We start from the raw sequence: 27,528 nt of genomic DNA on the forward strand, positions 1-27,528 counted from the left end.
ATGACCTGGGTGACTGGATTATGTCTTTCCCCTTCCCATGTTCACATTTTTCCCCTCAATTAAGAATATTAGCTTATTTATTCAAATATATTATATTTATTGAAGACTTAATTTGTACAAGTGATATTGTAATATGACCAATTATCCAAGCTAACTTACTGAAAGCATTACTAAACAGAACTTCTTTAATAGTTGAGTTCATCTCATATCTTTGTCAGCTAGGCAGTAAGAAAGCTGGTGGAAGATCAGGATCATCCTATTCTATGCAGTATATGCAGTAATAATGATACAGACTGAACAATATTTTTGTCTACCTCTAATATGTCTATCAACTGTTGGGATTTTAAGAGAAGTTCCACGTATTTTAAGAAATTTCACAAAAGGATTGTGTTGGTCAAAGTAGTTTTCTCATATGCAAGCCTCAGTATTATTTGGAGGCCAGCTTTTTAGACAGAACTTTAAATGTCAATTATCTTGGCTCAGAAAGACAACTGATTTCAATTGTTTTTGGACAATGAAGAGTTTGCAAAATCTAGGACACTGAGTGGTGATATAATAAGCATCCATGCAGGTATAAAAATAATGAGGTAAATTCCTACAAGTGAAATAGCTGCATCAAAGTTTAAGCATTCTTAAAATGTTTATATGTATTGCCCAATTACTTTCCAAAATGGTTAAAGCAAATCTCTAATCCTACCAAATACATGTGAAACAATGCTGTTGTCTCGTTTCTCTTCTAGAAGTAGATATCCTCACACTTTCTTCACCTTCTAAATTTTCCAAGCAAACCTAATAGATATCTACAGAACTGTCTATGCCAAATCCACAGAATATACATTCTTCTCAGCACCACAACGCAACTACTCTAAAATTGACCACATATTTGCAAGTAAATCACTCCTCAGCAAATACAAAAGGACAGAAATCATAACAAACAGTCTCTCAGATCACAGTGCAATCAAATTAGAATTGAGGATTAAGAAATTCATTCAGAGCTACACAACTTCATGGAAATTGAACAACTGGCTCTTGAATGTTGACTGGATAAACAATGAAATGAAGGCAGAAATAAAGATGTTCTTTGAAATCAACGAGAATGAGTACCCAACATACCAGAATCTCTGGGACACATTTAAAGCAGTGTCTAGAGGGAAATTTATAGCAACAAATGCCCACATGAGAAGTGAGGAAAGATCCAAAATTGACACCCTATCATCAAAATTGAAAGAGCTAGAGGAGTAAGATTAAAACAAACTCAAAAGCTAGCAGAAGACAAGAAATAACTAAGATCAGAACAGAACTGAAGGAGATAGAGACATTTAAAACCTTTCAAAAAATCAATAAATTCAGCAGCTGATTTTTTGAAAAGATCAACAAAATAGACCAATAGCCAGATTAATAAAAAAGAAAAGAGAGAAGAATCAAATAGATGCAATAAAAAATGATAAAGGAGATATCACCACTCATTCCATAGAAATACAACCACCATCAGAGATTACTACAAACAACTCTATGCACATAAACCAGTAAACCTGGAAGAAACAGATAAATTCCTGGACACTTGCACCGTCCCAAGCCAAAACCAGGAAGAAGTTGAAACCCTGAATACACCAATAATAAGGTCTGAAGTCCAGGCAGCAATTAATAGCCTACAAACCAAAAAAAGCTCAGGTCCAGATGGGTTCACAGCTAAATTCTACCAGACATACAAAGAGAAGGTGGTACCATTCCTTCTGAAACTATTCCAAATAATATAAAAAGAGGGAATCCTCCCTAACTCATTTTATGAAACCAACATCATCCTGATACCAAAACCTGGCAGAGACTCAACAAAAAAAGAAAACTTCAGGCCAATATCCATGATGAACATAGACACAAAAATCTTCAACAAAATACTGGCAAACCAATTGCAACAGCACATCAAAAAGCTTATCCATCACGATCAAGTAGGCTTCATCCCAGGGACGCAGGGCTGGTTCAACATATACAAGTTCATAAACCTAATCCACCACATAAACAGAACCAAAGACAATAACCACATGATTATCTCAATTGATGCAGAGAAGCCTTCGACAAAATCCAACAGACTTTTATGCTAAAAACTCTCAAAAAACTAGGTATCGAGGGAACATATCTCAAAACAATAAAAGCTATTTGAGACAAACTTACAGCCAATATCATACTGAATGGGCAAAAACTGTAAGCATTCCCTTTGAAATCCAGCACTAGGCAAGAATGCCCTCTTTCAACACTCCTATTCAATATAGTATTAGAAGTTCTAGCCAGAGCAATTAGGAAAGAAAAAAAAAATAAAGGGTATTGAATTAGGAAAAGAGGAATTCAAATTGTCTCTATTTGAAGATGACATGATCGTATATATAGAACACCCTATAATCTCAACCCCAAATCTCCTTAAACCTGTAAGCAACTTCAGTAAAGTCTCAGGATACAAAATCAATGTGCAGAAATCACAAGCATTTCTATACACCAATAACAGACTAACAGAGAGCCAAATTATGAGCAAACTCCCATTCACAATTGCTACAAAGAGAATAAAATACCTAGGAATACAACTAACAAAGGATGTAAAGGACCTCTTCAAGGAGAACTACAAACTATTGCTCAAAGAAATAATAGAGGACAAAAACAGATGAGGAAACATTCCATGCTCATGGTTAGGAAAAAAATCAATATTGGTGAAAATGGCCATACTGCCCAAAGGAATTTATAGATTCAGTGCTATCCCCATCAAGCTACCAATGACCTTCTTCACAGAACTGGGAATAACTACCTTAAACTGCATAAACCAAAAGATAGCCCGCATAGCCAAGACAATCCTAAGCAAAAAGAACAAAGCCAGAGGCATCATGCTACCTGATTTCAAACTATAATATAAGGCTACAGTAATCAAAACAACATGGTACTGGTACCAAAACAGAGATGTAGACCAATGGAACAGAAGAGAGGCCCCGGAGGCATTGCCACACATCTACAACCATGTGATCTTTGACAAACCTGACAAAAACAAGCAATGGGGAAAGGATTCCATTTCATAAATGGTGTTGGGAAAACTGGCTAGCCATGTGCAGAAAGCAGAAACTGGACCCCTTCCTGACCCCTTACACTAAAATTAACTCCAGATGGATTAAAGACTTAAACATAAGACCTAACACCATAAAAACCCTAGAAGAAAACCTAGGCAAAACCATTCAGGACATAGGCATAGGCAAGGACTTCATGACTAAAATACCGAAAGCATTGGCCACAAAAGCCAAAATAGACAAATGGGACCTAATTAAAATCCAGAGCTTCTGTACAGCAAAAGCAACAATCATTAGAGTGAACTGGCAACAAACAGAATGGGAAGAAATTTTTGCAATCTACCCATCCGATAAAGGGCTAATGTCCAGAATCTACAAAGAACTAAAACAGATTTACAAGAACAAAACAAACAAACCCATCCATAAGTGGGCAAAGGATATGAACTGACACTTTACAAAAGAAGACATCTATGAGGGCAACAAACATATGAAAAAAATGCTAATCATCACTGATTATTAGAGAAATACAAATCAAAACCACATTGAGATACCACTTCATGCCAGTTAGAATGGCAATCATTAAAAAATCTGGAGACAACAGATGCTGGAGAGGATGTAGAAAAATAGGAACACTTTTACACTGCTGGTGGGAGGGTAAACTAGTTCAACCATTGTGGAAGACAGTGTGGCACTTCCTCAAGAACCTAGAAATAAAAATTCCATTTGATCCAGCAATCCCATTACTGGGTATATCCCAGTAATGGTATATATAAAGGATTATAAATTATTCTATTATAAAGACACATGCATACATATATTCACAGTGGCACTGTTTACAATAGCAAAGAACTGGAACCAACCCAAATGCCCATCGACGATGGACTGGACAAGGAAAATGTGGCACATATACACCATGGAATACTATGCAGCCATAAAAAATGATGAGTTTGTGTCCTTTGTTGGGACATGGATGAATCCAGAAACCATAATTCTCAGCAAACTAACACAAGAACAGAAAAATCAAACACCATACCTTCTCACTCATAGGTGGGTGAATGAGAACACATGGATATAGGGAGGGGAGCATCACTCAAGTGAGGGACAGTGGGGTGGGGGGTGGGGAGGTCTGAGAGGGATAACATGGGGAGAAATGCCAGATGTAGGTGACGGTAGGATGGAGACAACAAACCACACTGCCATGTGCGTACCTATGCAACAATCCTGCATGATCTGCACATGTACCCCAGATTGTAAAGTACAATAAAAAAAAAAATTAGCCAGGCGTGGTGGCAGGTGCCTATAATCTCAGCTATTCAGAAGGTTGAAGCAGGAGAATCACTTGAACCTGGGAGGTGGAGGTTGCAGTTAGCTAGGATTGTGCCACTGCACTCCAGCCTGGGTGACAGAGCGAGACTCCCTCTAAAATAAATAAATAAATAAAGTATACCATATATTTCATTTTTCTATCTCATTTAATTATCTATTGCATGTAATAATTACAGAGAGAGAAAAATATTTTATATACTAATGCTTAACCATTATACAGAAAACCTGAATGCCATGCAGTCATTAACAATGAAATTTTTGAAGAATACTGAATGACATGGGAAATGTTCCTCATGTATTAAGTGAAAAAAGAGATTTGTTTTTGGAATATGATCTAGATTTTAAAACACACACAGCCATATACATCATTCTCAGTGGGAAAAAAGGCTGGGTGAATACTTGTCAATATAGAAACTGTTATCAGTGGATGACAGAATGTTCCCCTTTTTAATACTTGGAGGTATGTTTCAAATTTCCATAAGCACATATAATTTTTATGATCAGAACAAATGCTTTTATTGCAATATATCGAGATTTGTAGGGGAAGTGCTACCAGACAGTGAGAGGGATCTCCTTAGTTCATCTGTAGTGTCTACCCATTAAGTTCCAAAATACTACCTGCAGAGTTTTTTTCACATAATGGCAGTGGCCCAACCTCCTGTCTTCATACTTCTATGACTCTAGTTACTATCTTCACAGATTTGTGGAATGGTGGCACTGCAACTCTCTTTAGTGCAAACTGGCTCTGGCAATGCTATCTGAAAAATACATTTGCTGGAAAATATATTTGCACTATGGCTACCCTGTTGGATCTAAGTAGGAGAAAGGAACAATTTCTGCTGAGTTCTGCCCAAAAGACTCTCCCCTGTTACTTACAATCCCTATGCCCCCTCACCCCTTAGATACTTTTCTGCTTCCCCACCATCAGTCATTTCCCTAACAGACACAGTTACAGTTAAAATTTGTCCCCTTGCAAGTTTACTGGTGCTTTACTCTATTTCATGCACGTTATAAAAGTGATTGTGCTGATACCTGAATGTTGAGTGTGATGAACCCTTTAACTAAGATGAAGCCGATCAACTAGGTGAATGAGCGAGAGGTCAAGTTTGGGGTGGCCGATAAGGTGTCCTGGCACTCTGAGTACAAGGACAGCACCTGGATCTTCCTGGGAGGGCTTCCTTATGAACTGACTGAAGGGGACATCATCTGTGTGTTCTCACAATATGAGGAGATGGTTAACATTAATCTCATGCAGGACAAGAAGACTGGGAAATCCAAACGATTCTGTTTCCTCTGCTATGAAGACCAAAGGAGCATAATTCTGGCTGTTGACAATTCTAATGGGATCAAGATCAAAGGAAGAACTATCTGAGTGGATCATGTATCTAACTATCAGGCTCCTAAGGATTCAGAAGAAATGGATGATGTGTCCAAAGAGCTCCAGGAGAAAGGCTGTGGGGCTCGTACCCCCTCACCAAGTTAGTTTAAGGGCTCTGAAAATGAAAACCCAACAAAAAAGCACAACAAAGACAAAAAGGGAAAAAAGAAAGAAAAAGAGAAAACTGACCGGGAGGTACAGGCAGATCAACCATCCTCATTGTCACCCAGAAGCAAGACAGTAAAGGAAAAAGATGATGACCCTGGCCCTAAGAAGCACAGCAGCAAGAACTCAGAGAGAGCTGAAAAGTCAGAGCCCAGGGAGGGGCAGAAGCTCCCCAAGGCCAGGACTGCCTACTCCGGTAGAGTAGAGGACCTAGAGAGGAAGCTGAATGAGAAACCCAAGCACCAGCACAAGTCCTCAAGCAGGAAGGAGGCAAGAGAAGAAAAGACTCAGGGACAGAGGGCAGAGCTCAGACACATTCTAGCCAGCACAATGGGCATTCTGAAGGGCATGGTCATAGAAGTAGAAGTAGGATCTGAGTTAAATTCCATAGTCATAAAAGGTCCCATTCTCCCGGGAGTGGGAGTCTTTGAATCCCAGTGATAGTACGCATCACTGAAGACTGATCAGCTACTCAGTAGATTTGGAAATAACTATGTTTTTTAAATGCAGTCATATTATTTGGGTTGTTACTATTTTTGTATCTAGAACTTCTGGGGCTGTACTTTGAATCTCTTGAGTATTAGAGACATTGAGAGGGCTGCAGTTTCAGCAGCTAGATATCCCGGATATTTTTCGCACCATCCATGTCCCTGTACCAGAGGATGTGCCCTGAATTTTGGTTCATAAATATGGCTCTTGAGTCCATAGACCCCAATTTAAGATGAAATTTTCAGGAAAGGAAAAATGCCAGATAATTCTATAATTCTAGCCTTTGTGTTTGATGTTCAGAGCCCAGCATCATGGGACCTTTCCAGTTACAAGGTTTGAACAGCTTGATGTGAATGACCAGGAGAGAATTTTTAAGACCAACCAGCTCTATGCCCAAATCCTCTTGTTTAAAAAAAAGACATTTTAATGTCTTTTCTTTTTCATTAAACCTTTTTTGCTTGAAAAAAAAAAAAGTGATTGAAACTTTTGTACTCCAATGGAATTAAAGAACTTTCAGTGTCATCTTTAATAGCCTATGCTCATTCTTCCTACAGAGATTGTATTTAGGGAAGATGTTCACCTGAATTTACTTTTAGCTATGAGTCAGCCAATCTAAGCCGCAGAAACATCTTAAATATTGAGAATGGAGGTCCTTAAGGCTTTGTTGTCTGTAACTTTTGATTTCTTTTTCTCCTAGTGGAAATAAAGTAGCGGGTGATAAAGGTTAACAAAATCACAGCCAAGGCTGTCAAAGGCCCATTAGGTGAAACCTAAGACAAATACGAAAGTATAAACTCCTTCAAACACTTAGGCTGTTGATATATCCCTTACGCCATTTGATTTTATGTGAAAACATCTAAATTGCTTTATTTGGGCAAATAATATTTTCATGGAAATGTTAATTATTTATTTAAATGAATTGCTGTATACTGAGTGTATGCCGTTAGTTTGAGAAAAATCAGGAAATCCATCATTTTGATATATGTTTGAAGATTTGTACAATAATTTCTTCCTTTCTTTTATTTCCAAACAGAAATGCTGCTATTAAAGGGCAAACTGTTGCTCTGTCAAAGCCTATATTCTGTTATTGTTATTTATACAGACTCTAATAAAACATTATGCTACTAATCAAAGGTGATAGATACAAAACATTGTTTTGTCTTCTGGCATTATGGATTATGCTAATGGCCATCTGCCCATAATTGATGTTTTGTTCTTCAGCCATAGAAAAAGAAACGTAATCAACTATGAAAGACTATTTTGTTGTGATAAACGTGTATGCAATTGTCTTTTATTCTCCATTATGTTTTTCAAAATTTCCTAGTTAATTATTTAGTAGTATAATACTTTTATAGCAATAGAACTGTCACTGCATTCAAAATAGGGATCTGAAATATATTGTATATACACAATGATGTCATCCCTAATATCCTCATGCAGCTGGGAAAAAGCAGTCAATTCAATGACATTTAAGACATATGTGGGCTGATTTTTTGTTTGTTTTTATACATGTTGGAGGGTAACTAACACTTTAGTTTCCTGTAGAGTAAGAATTATAAAAAAACATCAATCCATAAAAATATAGATTTAACGATTTTGGTGGATAACCAATCAAGCCAAAGTCTACTTGGATTTTGCATATATAACCCTAAATTAAAGGCAAATTCATTTTCTATAAAGAATTTGTCTGCAACTCCACTTTTCATTACAAACAAAGCCTCCCTTTTGCAGTGTGTCTGAAAGTCATTGTGGGTATATGAAGTCAAAAACAACATTCATGGTATGCGTGAAGAGAACTCCACTAAATACTACCAAATGCTAGAAGCAAACACAAAAGAAGTTAAATATATGGAACTTGCTCTAGAAGAATTTATGATTCATTTGGGAGCCATACTCTACAACTTAGAAACATTTATAAGCAAGACAACCAGGGTGAATTGATAGAGGCTGTAAGTGCTGGAAAGTAAGGATTCATGTGACAGACTGCCAGCAGAAATTGCTCACTATTTTTAAAGGTCTAATGTAACTAAGAAGACAAATTAAATCTTTTCTGAGATTTCTGGAATCTGTATGCACAGAGTAAGTAGATGTCATTTAAAGATGGTAACAAAAAAGCCCTGTATTGATAACTGAAATGGCATCACTGGGGATTTATGTCTTTGAATTAAGCACTCTCTTTTCCATGAATTAGGTATGATTAGTATCTCATAGAGGCTATGTAGTGAAATGCACCTATATCCATTTATACTGGTGAGGTAAATTCCTGTGTATAGAGTATACAGGAACATGATCTAGCTCAGCATTCATGCTTGTCTGTATATAATTCAAAGCTGTATTATAGATGTTTTTTTTCTCAAAAAACTTTTACAAAACTAAATTTGAAGTCACTTTTATCTATCTTTTGCTTGCATTTATGATATTTTTCAACTTATTCTACTCTTAACAACCGTATTCAGGAGGAGTTTGTAGAGTTCTGAATGTGTATCAATACCCATGACACCACTCCCATGATTATCTCTTTATAAATAGGAATCGCATCAGTCCAATATCCTGACTACAACTAACCAGGGATTAGGGCAAGCTACATAGAGAACAAGAACGAAACCAATTTAATCATATTTCTCTTGGGGAATTTTAATTTGGTGATATAGAAAAGAGTAGAAACAGAATGAGACGAAACAAGAAGTAGGAGAATGAAGCAGTAGAATCCAGGATTACTCAGAAGCCACGGCCTGAGAGGAGACTACAGAGATGTCAGTGGGCAATAAGCAAAATAGAACAGAAAAAGCAGATAAACAGATAGAAATGCTGAGTCAGGAATGTAGAAGAGTTGCTAGAATAGGGAGCAATGAATATATGTTGGTGAGGGGATAAGAGTAAAACTGGGTTTCTTCTTGGAGACTCTCTCCTGTCCTCCACTTGTCTGTGTATCTTTCCAATTAACACTTTTCAACACACTTCTGCTCCTTTAAAACAGAAAAAATCCCATTAACACAGTGTTGCATCTAAATTTGAGAACCTTCTGATGAATTACATTCCAAATTTCTTCTCCCTGATTCTGTCTCTCCTATTAAAAAAGTTCCCAAGTCAAGACTCCATTTCCTTATGTGTATTGGTACAAAGAAAGAATGGGTGGTTGCATAAGAAGGTCTTTGTCTATCTGAGGATATTAGTACTGGTTTGCAAAATTCTACTTACTGTCTTCAATTCTTTCACTTCCATTTATTCTAGATCTCACTCCAATTAGGCTTTGACTTTACCATTCCACAACTACTTTTATGTATGCCAGGAGTCATCTTTACACTGTTAAATCCAGTGTCAAATCCTCCATCCTCAACTTGTTTAACATATAGCAGCATCTTAAATGGTTGATGACTCCCTTTTTCTCAAAAACTTCCTTCATTTGGCTGCTGATATCATTCTCCTAATTTTCCTTCTACCTCACTGGTCACTCCTTCTCAGTCTTCCTTTCTAGTTCATTTTCATCTGCCCAGACTCATAAAGTTTTCATGCCATAGCGCTCAGTCTTGGAACCTTTTTTAAAAATCTACACTCACTTTCTAGGTGATATCATGCACCCCTAGGCCTTCACAATCTATTAGCTGATGATTTCCCAATTTTTGCACTCCTTCTAAGCCATCCTCTCTACTTCAGACTCATATATTTAACTGTCAAATCAATATCTCCATTTGGCTAATAAGTATTGCAATACTATTATGTACCCAACTGAATTTCCAATTCTATTCCTTCTTCTCATAACTTTATGTTCCTTTTAAGTTCTAAGTTAATGTTAATTTCTTCCTTCTAGTCGCTCAACTCAAAATTTCTGGAGTTACCCTTCATTTCTCCTTCTTCTCAATCTGAAAACCATCCAGAAATGCTCTGAGTAACATCTTTAACGTACATACAGAATTTCTCCACTTCTCACTCACTCCCATTGCTACAAACCCAGTCAAAGGCACATATTCTCCTGTCTTGATTTGTAAACAGGGAAACTCTAAAAGTTTCCCTGTTTACAAACTTGGCCTTATAAGTCTGTTCTTGACACATCAACCAGGGTGCTAAGAGTTTCCCTGTTGTTCTTGACACATCAACCAGGGTGATTTTATTGAAACAGAAATCAGATCTTGGCATTCCTCTGCTAAAACATAATTTTTGGCTTGAGATCTCACTCGGAGATAGCATTTAAAACTTACCACCAGGCCCGGTGCAGTGGCTCACACCTGTAATCCCAGCACTTTGGGTGGCTGAAATGGGCAGATTACTTGAGGTCAGGAGTTTGAGACCAGCCTGGCAAATATGATGAAACCCTGTCTCTACTAAAAATAAAAAAATTTATCTGGGCATAGTAGTGTGCATCTGTAGTCCAAGCTACTCTGGAAGCTGAGGCAGGAGAATTGCTTGAACCTGGGAGGCAGAGGTTGCAGTGAACTGAGATCACACCATTTGCACTCCAGACTGGTTGACACAGTGAGACTCTGTCTCAAAAACACAAAATACAAACAAACAAAAAACTTGCCACCTTTTCTTTCTATCTGACAGTGCCCATTTAATTTTCCCTATTGCCTTCCTCTGCTTTTTTTCTCTATAACATTTTGACTCTTCTAAAATACTGTTTGTTTCACTTATATATATTGTGTATTGCCTGATTCTGCTCATGAGACTATACATTTTTTTATTTCTTAGGCATGATTCCAATACCTAAAATAGGTATTTGCCAAATGAATTAGTTAAGTAATTGATGTGCCCTAACACTAGAACAAGAAGTCGTCACCTGAATACAAATAAAAAGGCATAAATATTAGGAATCTGTATTAGCCCATTTTCACACAGCTATAAAGATATTATCTGAGACTAGATAATTTATAAATAAAATAGGTTTAATTGACTCACAGATCCATAAGGCTGAGGAGACCTTAGGAAACTCAGAATCATGGCAGAAGGCAAAGGGGAAGCAAGACACATCTTACATGGTGGCAGGAGAGAGGGAGGGAGGGAGGGAGGGAGGGAGAGGGAGAGAGAGAGAGAGAGAGAGAGAGAGAGAGAGAGAGAGAAAGAGAGAGAGAGAATGTAGAAGTGTCACACTTTAAAGCCACCATCTTCTATGAGAACTCATTCACTATCACAAGAACAGCATGGGGGAAAATGGCCCCACGATCCAATCACTTCCCACCAGGTCCCTCCCTTAACACGTGGGAATTACAACTTGAGATGAGATTTGGGTGGGGACACACAGCCAAACCATATCAAAAACTTTCCCTATATCCTGTCACAAGCTAGCTGAGTCTTTGTTAATTGCCCCTTCAATGTATTTTCACAGGAAGCTATGAATACCCTATCAAAACGTTTTTTGCAGTATTATAACTATGTGTTTATTTGTTAGTCTTTTAAACTATTGACTGTGAGCTCCTATGTGGCATGCATGGTTTAATGTTTACTTATCTTTTGAATTGATTGAACACAGAACCATCTAAAAATAAGTATTTAGTACAGTTTGCTGAATGTATGGATAACTCCGTGAATAGAGGTTCTTGCTAGTCCTGAAGACTCTCTTACCCACACATTGTCAATGTTGACATTGTCTTCTTGGAAGAATTAGAAGTCTTTCTCAGCTATGTATTTAGCATATACTTTTTCCTTTTTCTTTTCTGTTTCTAGTTCAGATTCCTCACCAGAAACGCTTATTGGCTGACTCCAAAGAGGTGGTCTAAAAAAGCTGACAAAGTCACAGTGAGTGATGGCTTTCTTATTCCCCTAGAAAGACTGGGTGAGACTTAAAGCTCCAAGAATCCTGTCCCAGGAGGACTGAAGCATCAGAAAATAAACAACTACTGAATGTGAAAAATTGTATCTTCAGTCTCAGCACACATAAAGACACCCCTCACTCTGAGGTATGATCTGGCCCTTTGGAAAAACAGACAAGAAGTGCAAGCTGTCTCTGCTTGTATGTGATGGTTTTTATTAGGTAAATCCCTAATAAAATAAAGATTTGAGCTCTGAAACAGCAAATATTTTCAATTATTGTTCAAAGAGACTCACTGCTCCTTTCTCTTAGTTGTCTCCCTCCCTCCAAAGTTACACTGTGTTACAGATAGCTCAGGCATGGTATCTGTAACAAAACAAAAACATTGCTTTTATCATTAGATGAAGCAACATAAAATCAATTTTGTCATTCAGCTGGTTTCAAAAATACCCTCCTTTGCTGGCTGTGATGGCATCCTTACAGATGTCCCTGTCAACCTGTTGATTAAATTGCCTCATTAACTGGTACTAAGGAATGTGATGCTTTATCAATTTAAATTAATGCTATGAAAAAATATCAATTGTCAGGGTGATTTTGTTGTTGTTTGTTTCCCAGCCAGGCCTGTTTCTTCTAGGACAAAGTTTAGCATCTCCTCTTTATTTGTCTTTTTCCTTTTCCTTTTTCATAGACCTTAAAGGAAATATGCCAAGGCAGCTGCAGTGTGAAACCAATAGGAAAAAAGCTTATGTCCAATCATTCCTCAACCCTAAAAAATCACACATTCTCCATTTCTAAACAATGAGGAGATGGGACAGGAAATGCAAGAGAGTAGAATGTTGTAGACAGTGGCATGTTGTTTCACCTACTTCCCACCCTTCAACAATGCCAATGTATTAGAAGTATTCAAAACTTCACCTAATATCAACTAAGCCCCGAATAATCAGTTAACACCTTAATTATCAGCTAATTGGTAACTAATATCAGTGTTATAAGTTGAACTTTTAGCATAGACTACATAATAGTCAGCAAAGATGGGTTCCTCAATTTTGCCTACAACAACAAAAAAAGACTGTTTTCTTAAACATTTTCCAGAGGAAATTCTGATCGTTTCATTGTGAAAAGCACATTTTACATTTATAAAATAATCCAGCAGCAGAGTGTCAGGTGAAACATCATTGTTGATCTAATTTTCTATTAAAAATCCATGTATATAGTAAGCACTCAATAAATGTTTTATGAATTAAGTATAAGTATACACTCACACCTAAGATAGTGGCAATCCATTCATAGAAAAAAGAAAAACCAGAGACTCAATAAATGGTAAGGAAGCTAGGCCAGGTTTCACCATTCCCAATCCAATCTTCCTCCCACTAAGAAGCTTGCTGTCGTGAAGTAGGGATTATATTAAATACTCTGATTCTCAAGCCTGGAATTCTGCAGGACAGTAGAATGGAAGGAGCTTAGTGATAGTTGGTATCTAGATGCTAAATGTAATTTTTATTTTTACTTTTTGCATTTTTATGAGGCAGAATAAAAATGTAGTTATTAAAGAAAAACTGAGCAATCATCTACCAGTTATACAAAATGTTAACCTATTTTCATGCCAAATTCAGTATTCTAATTATACTCAACTATAATCATTGTTCTATCCATTCTACTTTGATGTCTTGTGATCTACTCAAAAGTAGGGACAATCAATATTCCATTCTCACTCCATGTGGATGGCATTCCAGCCCAAGGAAATTGCTCCTAGGAACTGAACTAATTAATTTATTATTATTAATAAAAGAAATAACTTAATGACATTAAAGGGCCATACACACACACAGCAGAGAACACACACACACACACACAGTTTAAGATTAGTCATTGGCCAGGCACTGTGGCTCACACCTGTTATCCCAGCACTTTGGGAAGCCAAGGCGGGGAGATCACCTGAGGTCAGGAGTTTCAGACCATTCTGGCCAACATGGCAAAACACCGTCTCTACTAAAAATACAAAAATTAACTGGGTGCAGACATGGGCGCCTTTAATTCCAGCTACTCAGGAGAATGAGGAAGGATAATTGTTTGAACCTGGGAGGCAGAGGTTGTAGTGAGCGAAGATCGTGCCACTGCATTCCAGCCTGGGTGACAGAGTGAGACTCTGTCTCAAAAATTTAAAAAGGCAGGAAACAACAGATGCTGGAGGGGATGCGGAGAAATAGGAATGCTTTTACACTGTTGGTGGGAATGTAAATTAGTTCAAACATTGTAGAAGACAGTGTGGAAATTCCACAAGTATCTGGAACCAGAAATACCGGTTGACCCAGCAATCCCATTACTGGCTATATACCCAAAGGAATGTAAATCATTCTACTATAAAGACATATGCAAACGTGTGTTTATTGCAGGACTATTCACCATAGCAAAGATTTGGAACCAACCCAAATACCCATCAATGATAGACTGGATAAAGAAAATGTGGCACATATGCACCTGCAACACTATGCAGCCATAAAAAAGGATGAGTTCATGTCCTTTGCAGGAACATGGAAGAGGCTGGGAGCCATCATTCTCAGCAAACTAACACAAGAACCGAAAACCAAATGCCACATGTTCTTGCTCATAAGTGGGAATGGAACAATGAGAACACATGGACACAGGGAGGGAGAAATCATACACTGTGGCCTGTCAGGGAGTGGGGGGCTAGGGGAGGGATAGCAGGGGTTGGGGGATTAGGGAGGGATACCATTAGGAGAAACACCAAATATAGATGACGGGTTGATGGGTAAAGTAAACCACCATGGTATGCATATACCTATGTAACAAACCTGCACGTTCTGCACATGTATCCCAGAAGTTAAAGGATAATTTAACAAATAAAAAAAAAAATAAACAATTCATACTTGTTTAAATTAAATGTAAATCTTTTTAAATTTCTATATAATATATTAGAAGCATACCATCTTCAAATGATTATACTATATATTACCTTAAGTGTTTGTAAATTCCCATATGTCATGGAGAAATAAATTATGAAATTTAAATATGCTGTCATATTTTCTGCAATAATGAAAATTTATCAAATGCACTGCATTACACTATTTGAATGTGGTAAATAAAATCTATGGTTTATTTGTTAATTTAAATATTGCATTAACAGCCAGACACAGTGGCTCATGCCTGTAATTCCAGTACACTTTGGGAGGCCAAGGTGGGCGAATTACAAGGACAAGAGATCAAGACCGTCTTGGCCAACATGGTGAAGTCCCACCTCTACTAAAAATACAAAAATTTGCTGGGCATATTCCCAGCTATTCAGAAGGCTGAGTCAGGAGAATTGCTTGAACCCAGGAGATAGAGGTTGCAACGAGCCAAGATTGCACCGCTGCATTCCAGTTTGGCAACAGAGTGAGAACCCATCTCAAAAAATATATATATATGGAGGACTTCTGCCAAGATAGGCAAATAGGATCAGCTCCAGAGCACAGTTCCCAGCAAGAGCAATGCAGAAGGCGAGTGGTCCCTGCATTTCAACTGAGGTACCAGGTTCATCTCAATGGGACTGGTTGGACAGTGGGTGTAGCCCAAGGAGGGCAAACCGAGGCAGGGTGGGGTACTGATTCACTCAGGAAGTGCAAGGGGCCAGAGGACCCCCCCCCACCCAATGGAGGCCATCAGGGACTTTTTCAGGCACTCCGGCACACCAGTTCCAATACTGATCTTCTCCCATGGTCTTTACAGCCCACAGACGAGGAGATTCCCACCTAGCCGACAAGTGCCACGGGTTTCCAGCACAAATCTGGGTGGCTGTTTCAGCTGGTGGCATGGGTTTCCAGCACAAATCTGGGCAGCCCATTTTAGCCAGCACCTTGGAATGCCTAAGAGACAGAGGTGCCAATTCCCTTGAATAAAAGGGGGCTGAAGGCAGGAATCCAAGTGATCTGGCTCAGTGGGTCCCACCCCCACAAAGACCAGCAAACTGAAATCCACTGGCTTAAGATTTTCACAGCCAGCACAGCATTTTGAGCTGGATCCAGGACAGTGGAGCTTGATGAAGGGAAGGGTATCTGCTATTACCTAGGCAATCCACCATTAAAGAGGCAGTTCTACCTTACCTGTGTAAACAAAATCGCAAGGAAGTTTACACAGCAGCTGGGCGGAGCCTGCAGCAGCTCAGCAATGCTTCTGCAGGCAGACTGTGACTAGACTCTCTCCTTGCTAGGCAGGGTATCTGAAAAAAGGCAGCAGCCTGTCAGGGACTTAAAAATAAAGCACCACCTTTCCAGGACAGAGCACTTGGGGAAAGGAGTGGTTGTGAGTTCTCCTGCACAGACTTAAGTGTCCCTGCCCAGCAGCTCTGAAGGAAGCAATGGAGCTCCCAGCACAGCACTTGAGCTCTGACAAGGGCAGACTGCCTCCTCAAGCAACTCCCTGAGCCCCATATATCCAAACAGACACCTCATGTAGGAAAGCTTTGGCTGACATCTGATAGGTACCCTTCTGGGACAAAGCTACTAGAGAAAGGAACATGCAGCAATCCTTGCAGCCCCCACAGGTGATTTCAAGGCAAGCAGGGTTGGCAGTGGACCTCCAGCAGTCCTGCAGCAGAGGCACCTGTTAGAAGGAAAACTAAAAAGCAAAAAGAAATAGCTTCAACATCAACAGAAAGGAATTCCACTCAGAGACCCCATCCAAAAGTCACGAACTTCAAAGACCAAAGGTAGATAAATCTATGAAGACAGGAAGAAACCAGAGCAAAAAGGATGAAATCATCAAAAACCAGAATGCCTCTCCTCCTCCAAGGGATCACAACTCCTCACCAGCAAGGGAACAAAACTGCATGGAGAATGAGTTTGACAAATTGACAGCAGGCTTCAGAAGGTGGATAATAACAAACTTCTCCGAGCAAAGGGAACTGTTCTAACTGAATGCAAAGAAACCAAGAACCCTGAAGAAAGGTTAGATGAAATGCTATCTAGGATAATCAACTTAGAGAAGAACATAAACGATTTGATGGAGCTGAAAAACACATCACAAGAACTTCGAGAAGCATACACAAGTTTCAATAGCTGAATCAATCAAGCAGAAGAAAGGATAAAAAAGATTGAAAATCAACTCAATGAAATAAAATGAGAAGGCAAGATTAGAGAAAAAGAGTGAAAGAAATGAATGAAGCCTCCAAGAAATATGGGATTATGTGAAAATACCTAAATTACGTTTGATCGGTGTACCTGAATGTGATGGAGAGAATGAATCCAAGCTGGAAAACACTCTTCAGGATATTATGCAGGAGAACTTCCCAATCCTAGCAAGGCAGGCCAACATTCAAGTCCAGGAAATACAGAGAATACCACATAGATATTCCACAAGAAGAGCAACCCCAAGGCACATAATCATCAGATTCACCAGGGTTGGCACATCTACACCATGGAATACTATGCAGCCATAAAAAATGACGAGTTTGTGTCTTTTGTAGAGACATGGATAATCTAGAAACCATCATTCTCAGCAAACTGACACAAGAACAGAAAACCAAATACCACATATTTTCACTCACAGGCAGGTGATGAACAATGAGAACACTTGGGCACAGGGAAGGGAACGAAACTCACTGGGCTAGGTAGTGGGGGCAGAGAGGATGGGAGGGGAGGGGAGGGGAAGGACAGCAGGGGCTGGAAGATGGGGAGGGATACCACAGACAGAAATGCCTGATGAAGGCAATGCAGATCAGGAGGCAGATGGAGACAGTAAACCCCCATGGCATGTATGTACCTATACAACAATCCTGCAGGATGCAGGATATGCATATCTACCAAGAGCCCAAAGTACAAAAAATAATTCTTTCACAGCAGAAATTTAAATGATTATATAGTAGTTAATTGTATGGATATATTATCATTTGATATTTAGGTTGCTTCCTTTTTTTACTTTTTTATCATAATATACAATGAAACAGGACATCTTAAAAAAACACTAAGAAGATTTATATATATATATATATATATATATACACACATATATAGTATTAACAATGTTTTATTCAATAACATTCAACACAATTTTATTTGCAACTTTAATTGCCACAGCTCCCACTTAAAACAGAGACTGCCACAGATTGACCCACACGTACCTGACTTTTCTCCACAACTGCCATTATCAGCTGAGTGTGTCATGTTCTTTCTTTTAGGATAATCACAGCTCAGCACTGCTGGTGTAGTATTCTTAAGGAGATTTTCCTGTTCCTGACACAGTATCCATATCTAAAAGCAATATGGTCATCTTTTTAAATCAATAAAGATGAATTATTCATGAACCTGAGAAATTATGAGTGGGATAAATATGGATGATAAAAGGAAAGAGTATCTTTCTTCTCAACAGAATTAAAAATTTTAAAAATCAAACTATTCTTAGTTGAATTAACAGCATATGTATAGTGTCATGCTTAGCCTGCTTACCTATTCTTTCTTTCTTTCTTTATTAAGACGGAGTTTCACTCTTGTTGCCCAGGCTGGAGTGCAATGGCACGATCTCGGCTCACTGCAACCTCCGCCTCCTGGGTTCAGGCAATTCTCCTGCCTCAGCCTCCCGAGTAGCTGGGATTACAGGCATGAGCCACCATGCCCAGCTAATTTTTTGTATTTTTAGTACAGACGGGGTTTCACCATGTTGACCAGGATGGTCTCCATCTCTTGACCTCGTAATCCACCCACCTTGGCCTCCCAAAGTGCTGGGATTATAGGCTTGAGCCACCGCGCCCAGCCTTACCTATTCTTAATCCCTTATCAATCTCTTATTTCTATGCATTGGGTTTTTAGCACAGCTCATTTACTCAGAAGAACCTTGTCCAAATAAGGGACAGAAATACATTTGAAATGTTTGTCAGGCCAGAAGTGCAGAATATTTGAAAGAGAATGTCATGTGGTGTCCACCTGGGTATATTTATATATGTCTTGTTTCGATTTGTGAACCAAACAGTGTGGACTCCACTTGCCTTCAGTAGCTGTTTGAAGAATTTAAAACAGGTGAGACACCACTAGATCTCTGTTCCATCACACAACCTAGGGAATTATTTCAGACAGGTAAGCCTGAGTGTATGCTGAAGGTAACCACTAGGGGATAGACGGGAATGAGTTTCAGAAAACAGACTGATCTTGACAGTAAGCCTCTGTCCTACAGAAATCACTCATTATGGGTAACTTTGGCAAGACAATGAGTTTTTACGTAAAGAAGGATTTTTTTTAGGACTTGTAAATTGACAGGAGGGAGAATTCTAGAACTCTTGTTAAGTCACTGATGGAAGGGGCTAACTGACCATACGAGCAATCGGCTTAGTGACATGGGTCTGCAGAATGAAACAGTCACCATTACCACAGACAAGGATACAGTTGCTTTTCTGGCTTAGATAGTTTTAGGAATTTCATTATCTTTTATTCATTGTAAATTTCATTTTATTTTCATCCCATTGGGATGATAAATATGATTCATAAGGCTTGATGTTGTAGCTCAGGTGAGGCTATGAAATAGTAGATGGCTTTCTGAGTCAATGAAGCAATAATAATCACTTAATGACTGCATAAACATACCAAGTTTATTTAAAGTTTGAGGATGGTTGTTGTGTATGTATGTACAAATATGCTTCTATAAAGTGTCCTCTGCTCTCCAGAACCTAGAGATCAAAGGGTGCTCCTGAAAATAGCCTGATTCAAAATGCACTTTTCCTGCACTATTGTGGTTATCTCACTTGTCTCCCACATCTACTTTTTCTTATACTCATATTAGCCTGATAAATTGGAGCTACTGGCCTGGAACTCAAATCTGATTATGACATTCCACTGTAAACTCTCCAATGGCTTCCATTTTGTTAGACAATAAAACTAAATTTTTTATTATAACATGAAATGACCATCACCATTGGCACTTGTCATAGCTTTCTTTAAGTACCTCACATAACCAAAAGATAAACTACACTGGACTGTTACCAGAAAACAGCACAGGGTGTTAATTCCATGCTTATGAATATTCTCTTCTTACTTCCTAGAATGTTCCTACTATCGTACTCCATGAAGTCTTAACTCTAGTTTTAACATGGAGAAGCATGAATCTACTTTGAAAGTCAGATACCAAAAATAGACAATTAGTCTTCTGCAGCAAAATGGCAGATAAAGACAATTGAAAATACCCTTGCGATGAACACCTAGTTAATGAGGAACTAGACATGAGAAACTTCTTTCATGTACATAGTTGAGATTATAATTTCTGGTGTGAGAAATTAAGGACAAACTGCTAAGTAGGAAGTATATGAGTTAATATTAATGCTATAATTATTATAGGGATAACAATGATAAGGTGTTGTGAGTATCAGTAATGTAACAGTTGGAGTTTTGGGCATCCATTTGAGAATAGATTAGGCCTTTGGTTCACAGAGGAAAATAATTTGAAGTAAAATACTGGCTTAAAGACAGGAACTTTGAAGGGCTACATCTTTGGCTAAATGATCAGGTATGGGGGAGTCAATGGACAAAAACAAATGAAGACTCGTAACAATCCAGGGATACGACAAGTGAAAAATTTTGCCTTTTCATGTCTCTGGGTAGGAAATAAAAATGTCAAAATATTTTTTCTAAAAATTCAAAGCTCTAGGTCTCTACCACATGTGGATGTGTGCTAAAAACTACACTCCACCTAAGACAGTGTGGTGATTCCTCAAGGACCTAGAAATAGAAATTCCATTTGACCCAGCAATCCCATTACTGGGTATATACCCTAAGGATTATAAATCATTCTATTATAAAGACACATGCACATGTATGTTCATAGTGGCACTGTTTACAATAGCAAAGACCTGGAACCAACCCAAATGCCCATCAACAATAGACTGGACAAGGAAAATGTGGCACATATACACCATGGAATACTATGCAGCCATAAAAAATGATGAGTTTGTGTCCTTTCTAGGGACATGGATGAATCTGGAAACTACCATTCTCAGCAAACTGACACAAGAACAGAAAATCAAACACCGCATGTTCTTACTCATAGGCGTTGAACAATGAGAACACAGAGACATAGGGAGCGGAGCGGAGCATCACACACTGGGGTCTGTTGGGTGGGGCCAACGGAGGGATGGTGGGGTAGGGTGGTCAGAGAGGGATAACATGGGGAAAAATGCCAGATGTAGGAGTCGGGGGAAGGAGGCAGCAAACTACATTGCCATGTGTGTACCTATGCAACAATCCTGCATGATCTGCACCCGTACCCCAGAACCTAAAGTACAATAAAGAAAAAAGGAAAAAAACTACACTCCACCTGTGTGATGCAGGAAACCTCAAGCCATTCTTGCAAAAAATTGGAAATAAACTGTCTTTATCACTGGACATTGGCAAACACGAAATCATCCTGAAAGAATCTGCCTCCAGTCCAGATGACCCATGGTTTCCTGAAACTATGCATAGACATATAATAGCGAAACTGCAGACTAACAACAGGGGATCAATCTTAAGAGGTACCAAGGGAGGGAGAAATTTATCTACAAAGAAGTGACAGATCATTACATGGGTGTAAGCTTCTCAAAAGCAGTAAAAGAAGTCAAAAGACAAAGAAATCATTACTTCAGGTAATAGAAGAAAGTAATTGTCAACCTAGCATTCTGTAACTCACTGATTATAATGTAAAAATGAACATATAGGCTGGTTGCAGTGGCTCACGCCTGTAATCCTAGCACTTTGGGAGGACTAGGCTAGTGGATCATGAGGTCCAGTGTTTGAGACAAGCCTGGCCAATATAGTGAAACCCAGTGTATATTAAAAATACAAAAAATTAGCTGGGTGTGGTGGCAGGCACCTATAATTCCAGCTACTCTGGAGGCTGAGGCAGGAGAATCACTTGAACCTGGGAAACAGAGGTTTGCAGTGAGCTGAGATCATGCCACTGCACTCCAGCCCAGGTGACATTGCGAGACTTCATCTCAAAAAAAAAAAAAAAAAATGAACATACATTCCAACAAACAAAGACTGAGAGGTCACCAGTTTATAGATTTTGCTATAATGTTAATGGAACTACTACATGAAAAGGAAAGCTACTCTCAGAGGAAGGACCGAGATATAAGAAGCAATGGTGAAAAAGAAATTGATATATACATGGGTAATTTAAGCACGAACTACATAAAACAATAATTGTAGCCTAATTTTATCTGGGCATAAAATAAAATGGAATTAAAATACTAGACATCTAAGAATGGAGGAGGATGATCTCTGTAAAAAGTGATCTAAGAACTTTATTGTGCAAAAGGAGAGTAAAGGCACTGAAATTTAAATTCTAAGTCACTGCTTTAAAATCTCTAGGTTAAAGACTAAACATTAGAAATAAAATGTGAAAAATAGGAAAACAAAAAGAAATGAATGAAATATATTTATATGCTAATGGGAGAAAGTATAACAAAGACAAGCAGATTAGTAAACAGAATGCAAGAAAGGAGGGAGGTAAACAGAGAGTCTAGAAAGAAATGCAAAAAAGAAAATCGTAGAAATACATTGAAACATATGTGTCATCACAATAAATGTAAATGTCCATAGTTTTCCACTAAAATCAATGCTTTTATATTGCAAGTAAAACATGTAGCCATATGTTGTTTAAAAGAGAGATGATTAAAATGCAGAAACCTTGAAAAGCTCAAGATAAAGTAATGGAAGAAAACAAATCAGGATTAATATGCCATGGATGTATTAATATCAATATTAAGTGAAATAGATGTTAGACAAAAGAAAATTTTTAGGTATGTGATAATGCTAAAATGTATACTAAAGAGATATTAGTGGGAATTTATAAGCACCTAACACATAACACCAAAAATATTAGAATTATAAGGAGAAAAATCATTAATACATGACCATGGTGGAAGATATTAATATCTCTTGCTGAGAAACTAATGACTCAATCAGTAATATATATAAAGACTATAGGATATTTGTATATCAAATTAGCAAGCTTTATTTAATAGACATTTACACAATCTCACACCTAGCAATTAGATAATAAACTTTTTTAAAGCACCAATGGGGCTTTATTAAAAAATAAACCACATTGTTTTGTGGCATATATACACCATGGAATACTATGCCACCATAAAAAAAGGGTAAGTTAATGTCCTTTGCAGGGACATGAATGAAGCTGGAAACCATCATTCTCAGCAAACTAACACAAGAACAGAAAACCAAACACTGTAAGTTCTCACTTGTAAGTGTAAGTTGAACAATGAGAACACATGCACACGGCGGGGCGGGGAACATCACATACCAGGGCCTTTCAGGGTGGGGAGATGAGGGAGGGATAGCATTAGAAGAAATACCTAATGTAGATGACGGGTTGATGGGTGCAGAAAACCACCATGGCATGTATGTACCTGTGTAACAAACCTCAACGTTCTGCACATGTATCCCAGAACTTAAAGTATAATAATAATTTTTAAATTAACCACATTTTAATCCACAAAAAATGTTAACAAATACCAATCAATATCATATGGAATATCTACATGGTTTGAAATTAAATGAAATAACAGAAATAAAAAACTAAAAGAAACCTAATTCCTTAATACTTAGAAAGATTAAGATATATTTATAATAACTTACGGAACAAAGAGAAAGCCATACTATACATTAAATCATATTTTGAAATGAATGACAATGAAAACATTTTGTATCAAAAGTTTTGATATACACCCAAAGCAGTAATGACAGGGAAAGGTTTAAACCCAACTGCATACATCAGAAAAGACAAAAAGCTTAAAACTAGGGAGCAAAACGTGCTACACAAAAAATTAAAACAAAGAACAGCAGCACAAAAACAAACAAAGTACAAAAGCAGTATGTAAATATAAAAATGGAGGCCAGGTGCAGGGGCTCATGCCTGTAATCCCAGCTCTCAGGGAGGCAGAGGCAGGAGGATAGCTTGAGCCCAGGAGTTCGAGACCTGCCTGTGCAATATAGTGAGACCCCATTCTCTACAAAAAGAATAAAAAAGACAAAAAAAGGAAAAACAGAAATAAAGGAAACACAACGAAATAACAGGAGCAATAATACAAAATGTTGTGTATGTGTTTTTTTAAGTCAAATAGATGAAAGCCCTAGAAATATAGATTAAAAGGGTAAACCAAAGAGCCAAATAAACAATATTATAAGTGAAAATATGAACATAACTGCAAATCTACTTTTGAAATTTAAAATATATAAAGGAATATTATGAATAACTTTCTGGCGGTATACACTTAAACATGTATAAGATAGACAATTTTCTTTTGATGTGCTGTTGCATTCAGTTTGCCAGTATTTTATTGAAGATTTTCGCATTGATGTTCATCATGGATACTGGCCTGAAGTTTTCCTTTTTAGTTTTGTCTATGCCAGGTTTTGGTATCAGGACGATGTTGGTCGCATAAAATGAGTTAGGGAGGATTCCCTCTTTTTGTATTCTTTGGAATAGTTTTAGAAGGAATGGTACCAGCTCCTCTTTGTACATCTGGTAGAATTCAGCTGTGAACCCATCTGGACTTGAACTCTTTTGTTTGGTAGACTATTAATTGCTGCCTCAACTTCAGACATTGTTATTGGTCGATTCAGGGATTCAACTTCTTCCTGGTTTAGTCTTGGGAGGGTGTATGTGTCCAGGAACTTATACATTTCTTCCGTATTTACTGGTTTATGTATATAGAGTTGTTTGAAGTAATCTCTGATGGTGGTTTGTATTTCTGTGGAATCTGTGGTGATATCCCCTTTATCGTTTTTTATTGCATCTATTTGATTCTTCTATCTTTTCTACTTTATTAGTCTGCCTAGTGGTCTATTTTGTTGATCTTTTCAAAAAACCAGCTCCTGGATTTATCGATTTTTTGAAGGGTTTTTTTGTGTCTCTACCTCCTTCAGTTCTGCTCTGATCTTAGTTATTTCTTGTCTTCTGCTAGGTTTTGAATTGTTTTAATCTTGATGTTCTAGCTCTTTCAATTTTGATGACAGGGTGTTAATTTTAGATCTTTCCTTGCTTCTCATGCTTTCCTCTTGCTATAAATGTCCCTCTAGACACTGCTTTAAATGTGTTCCAGAGATTCTGGTACATTATATCTTCCTTCTCATTGGTTTCAAAGAACATCTTTATTTCTGCCTTCATTTCATTTTTTATCCAGTCATCATTCAGGAGCAAGTTCTTCAGTTTCCATGTACTTGTGGGGTTTTGAGTGAGTTTCTTAATCCTGAGTTCTAATTTGATTGCACTATGGTCTGAAAGACTGTTTGTTATGATGTGAAGAAATAGGAACACTTATACACTGTTGGTGGGAGTGTAAACTAGTTCAACCATTGCGGAAGACGGTATGGAGATTCCTCAAGGATCTAGAAATAGAAATTCCATTTGACCCAGCAATCCCATTATTGCATATATACCCAAAAGGATTATAAATTGTTCTGTTATAAAGACACATGCACACCTATGTTCACTGAGGCACTGTTTACAATAGCAAAGACTTCGAACCTACCCAAATGCCCATCAAGGACAGACTGGATAAAGAAAATGTGGCACATACACACCACGGAATATTATGCAGCCATAAAAAAGGATGAGTTCATGTCCTTTGTAGGGACATGGATGAATCTAGAAATCATCATTCTCAGCAAATTGACACAAGAGCAGAAAACCAAACACCACATGTTCTCACTCACAGGAGAGTGCTGAACAGTGAGAACACATGGGCACAGGAAGGGGAACATCACCCATTAGGGTCCATTGGGGGCTAGGGGGATAGGGGAGGGAAAGTGGGGAGTGGGGAGGTTGGGGAGGGATAACATTGGGAGAAATACCTGATGTAGGTGACAGGGGGATGGAGGCAGCAAACCACCATGGCATGTGTGTACCTATGCAACAATCCTGCAAGATCTGCTCATGTGCACCAGAACTTAAAGTATAATTTTAAAAAGATGGACAATTTCCTAGGAAAACAAGACTTCTCAGAAATGTTTTGCAAAACACTGAAAACCTGAATAAACCTATAACCACTCAATCTATTAAATCAGTACATAAAAATCTACCTGTAAAAATATGCCAACATGCACACACATAAACATATATTCACATATCCAGGCATTTTTCTAGTCAAGTTCTGTCAAACCTTTAAGGAAGAGAGCATCAAATCCCTATATCATAAAAAGTGTTACTGGAGCCCAGCTTCAGTGTGATTAGAAACGATCTTGGAAAGTTACGATGTGCTGTAGCCAAGGATGAGAGCACTGAGCTGGTCCTACTCCTTCATTTTGCAGCTGAGAATGGGGAGACTTAGCCAGGTAAAGTGATTCAGCTCTCAGAGCCAGGAATGCTCCTTAAATTGCAGTTGATATTTGTATTGCCACAGGAAGATCTCATGAAAATCTCACTTGGACATTTTTCTCATGCTGACCTGCAAACATTACACTTTTCACACCTTTTCTATTTTTGGAATGGTTATCAGTAGTAGAAAGCTGTGTTTTTGATGAGCCCATAATAGAAAGTAATACGTGGTTATTGAGTGCCATTTCATTTTGGAGCAGTTTTGAAATTGAAATCAGATTTTGAAGAGGAGTAAAAGGAGCAGAAAACAAATCATTTCCCACTTGAAATGTCGAGCTTGACAATAGGTTTTCACAATATAGAAAATGAAATAGAAGTATTTCATACTATTTCTTTTGTAAACCTAAATTGGCTTTTAAAATAAAGTGTATTAACTTACGAAAATGAGACAGAATTCCCTTTTTCCTTTTAAGAAATAATTTTGTCTTGTGGTGTAGATGAAAGACCATGAATATTAGGGACTAGAACTTTCTTGCATTTAGTTCTTCACCCTTGCTCAGTATTAGATGCTAGATAAGGAAGGGCATCTATAATATGCCAACTGGTTCAGAGAGTACCCAATTAGATGGAGATGTTTCAATAAATATGTCAGCCACAATTACAAGCATAATGAAAAGCAGTCAGTGTGTACTTATGAAGATTATGACTCATTTTTGGAAAAGCTGATTTAGTTTTTAGCTCAACTGGTTAGTTCAGACTGTATTTCTAGTGGGTAATAGTCATATCGGCTATACTGTGAAGACTTCAAGTGTAGCCAGAAATTATAGTGAACACATACAGTTATAATTTCTGGTTAAAGAGGCCTTTCATTTTGACAAAAACCAGATGGGAAAATATGTAAAACTATTCATTAGAAACATATTTGAGGCCCCAAAACAGCCAAATCATTTCTGTGTCAAGAGCAATCAGCCCAGGAAACTAACAGAACATGTTCAGAAGAATCCTTCTGTTTAGCTCACACTCAAACAGTAATGATAATAATGCATCCACTGAATGCCTATTACCTATGAATTACTTTCACATACATTATCTTA

At 37.9% G+C, this 27,528-nt stretch overlaps 1 long non-coding RNA gene and 1 pseudogene across 1 annotated transcript in view; one reads left to right on the plus strand and one right to left on the minus strand.

Annotated features, from left to right (window-relative positions):
• Positions 1-27,528, minus strand: part of LOC144580975 (uncharacterized) — a 413,738-nt gene that overhangs the window by 364,776 nt on the left and 21,434 nt on the right. The gene's annotated exons all lie outside the window — the stretch shown is intronic.
• Positions 5,416-6,367, plus strand: LOC118150662 (RNA-binding motif protein, X-linked 2 pseudogene; annotated as a pseudogene).

This window comes from Callithrix jacchus, chromosome X (assembly GCF_049354715.1).
Source record: "Callithrix jacchus isolate 240 chromosome X, calJac240_pri, whole genome shotgun sequence".
Classification (NCBI taxonomy): Eukaryota; Metazoa; Chordata; class Mammalia; order Primates; family Cebidae; genus Callithrix; species Callithrix jacchus.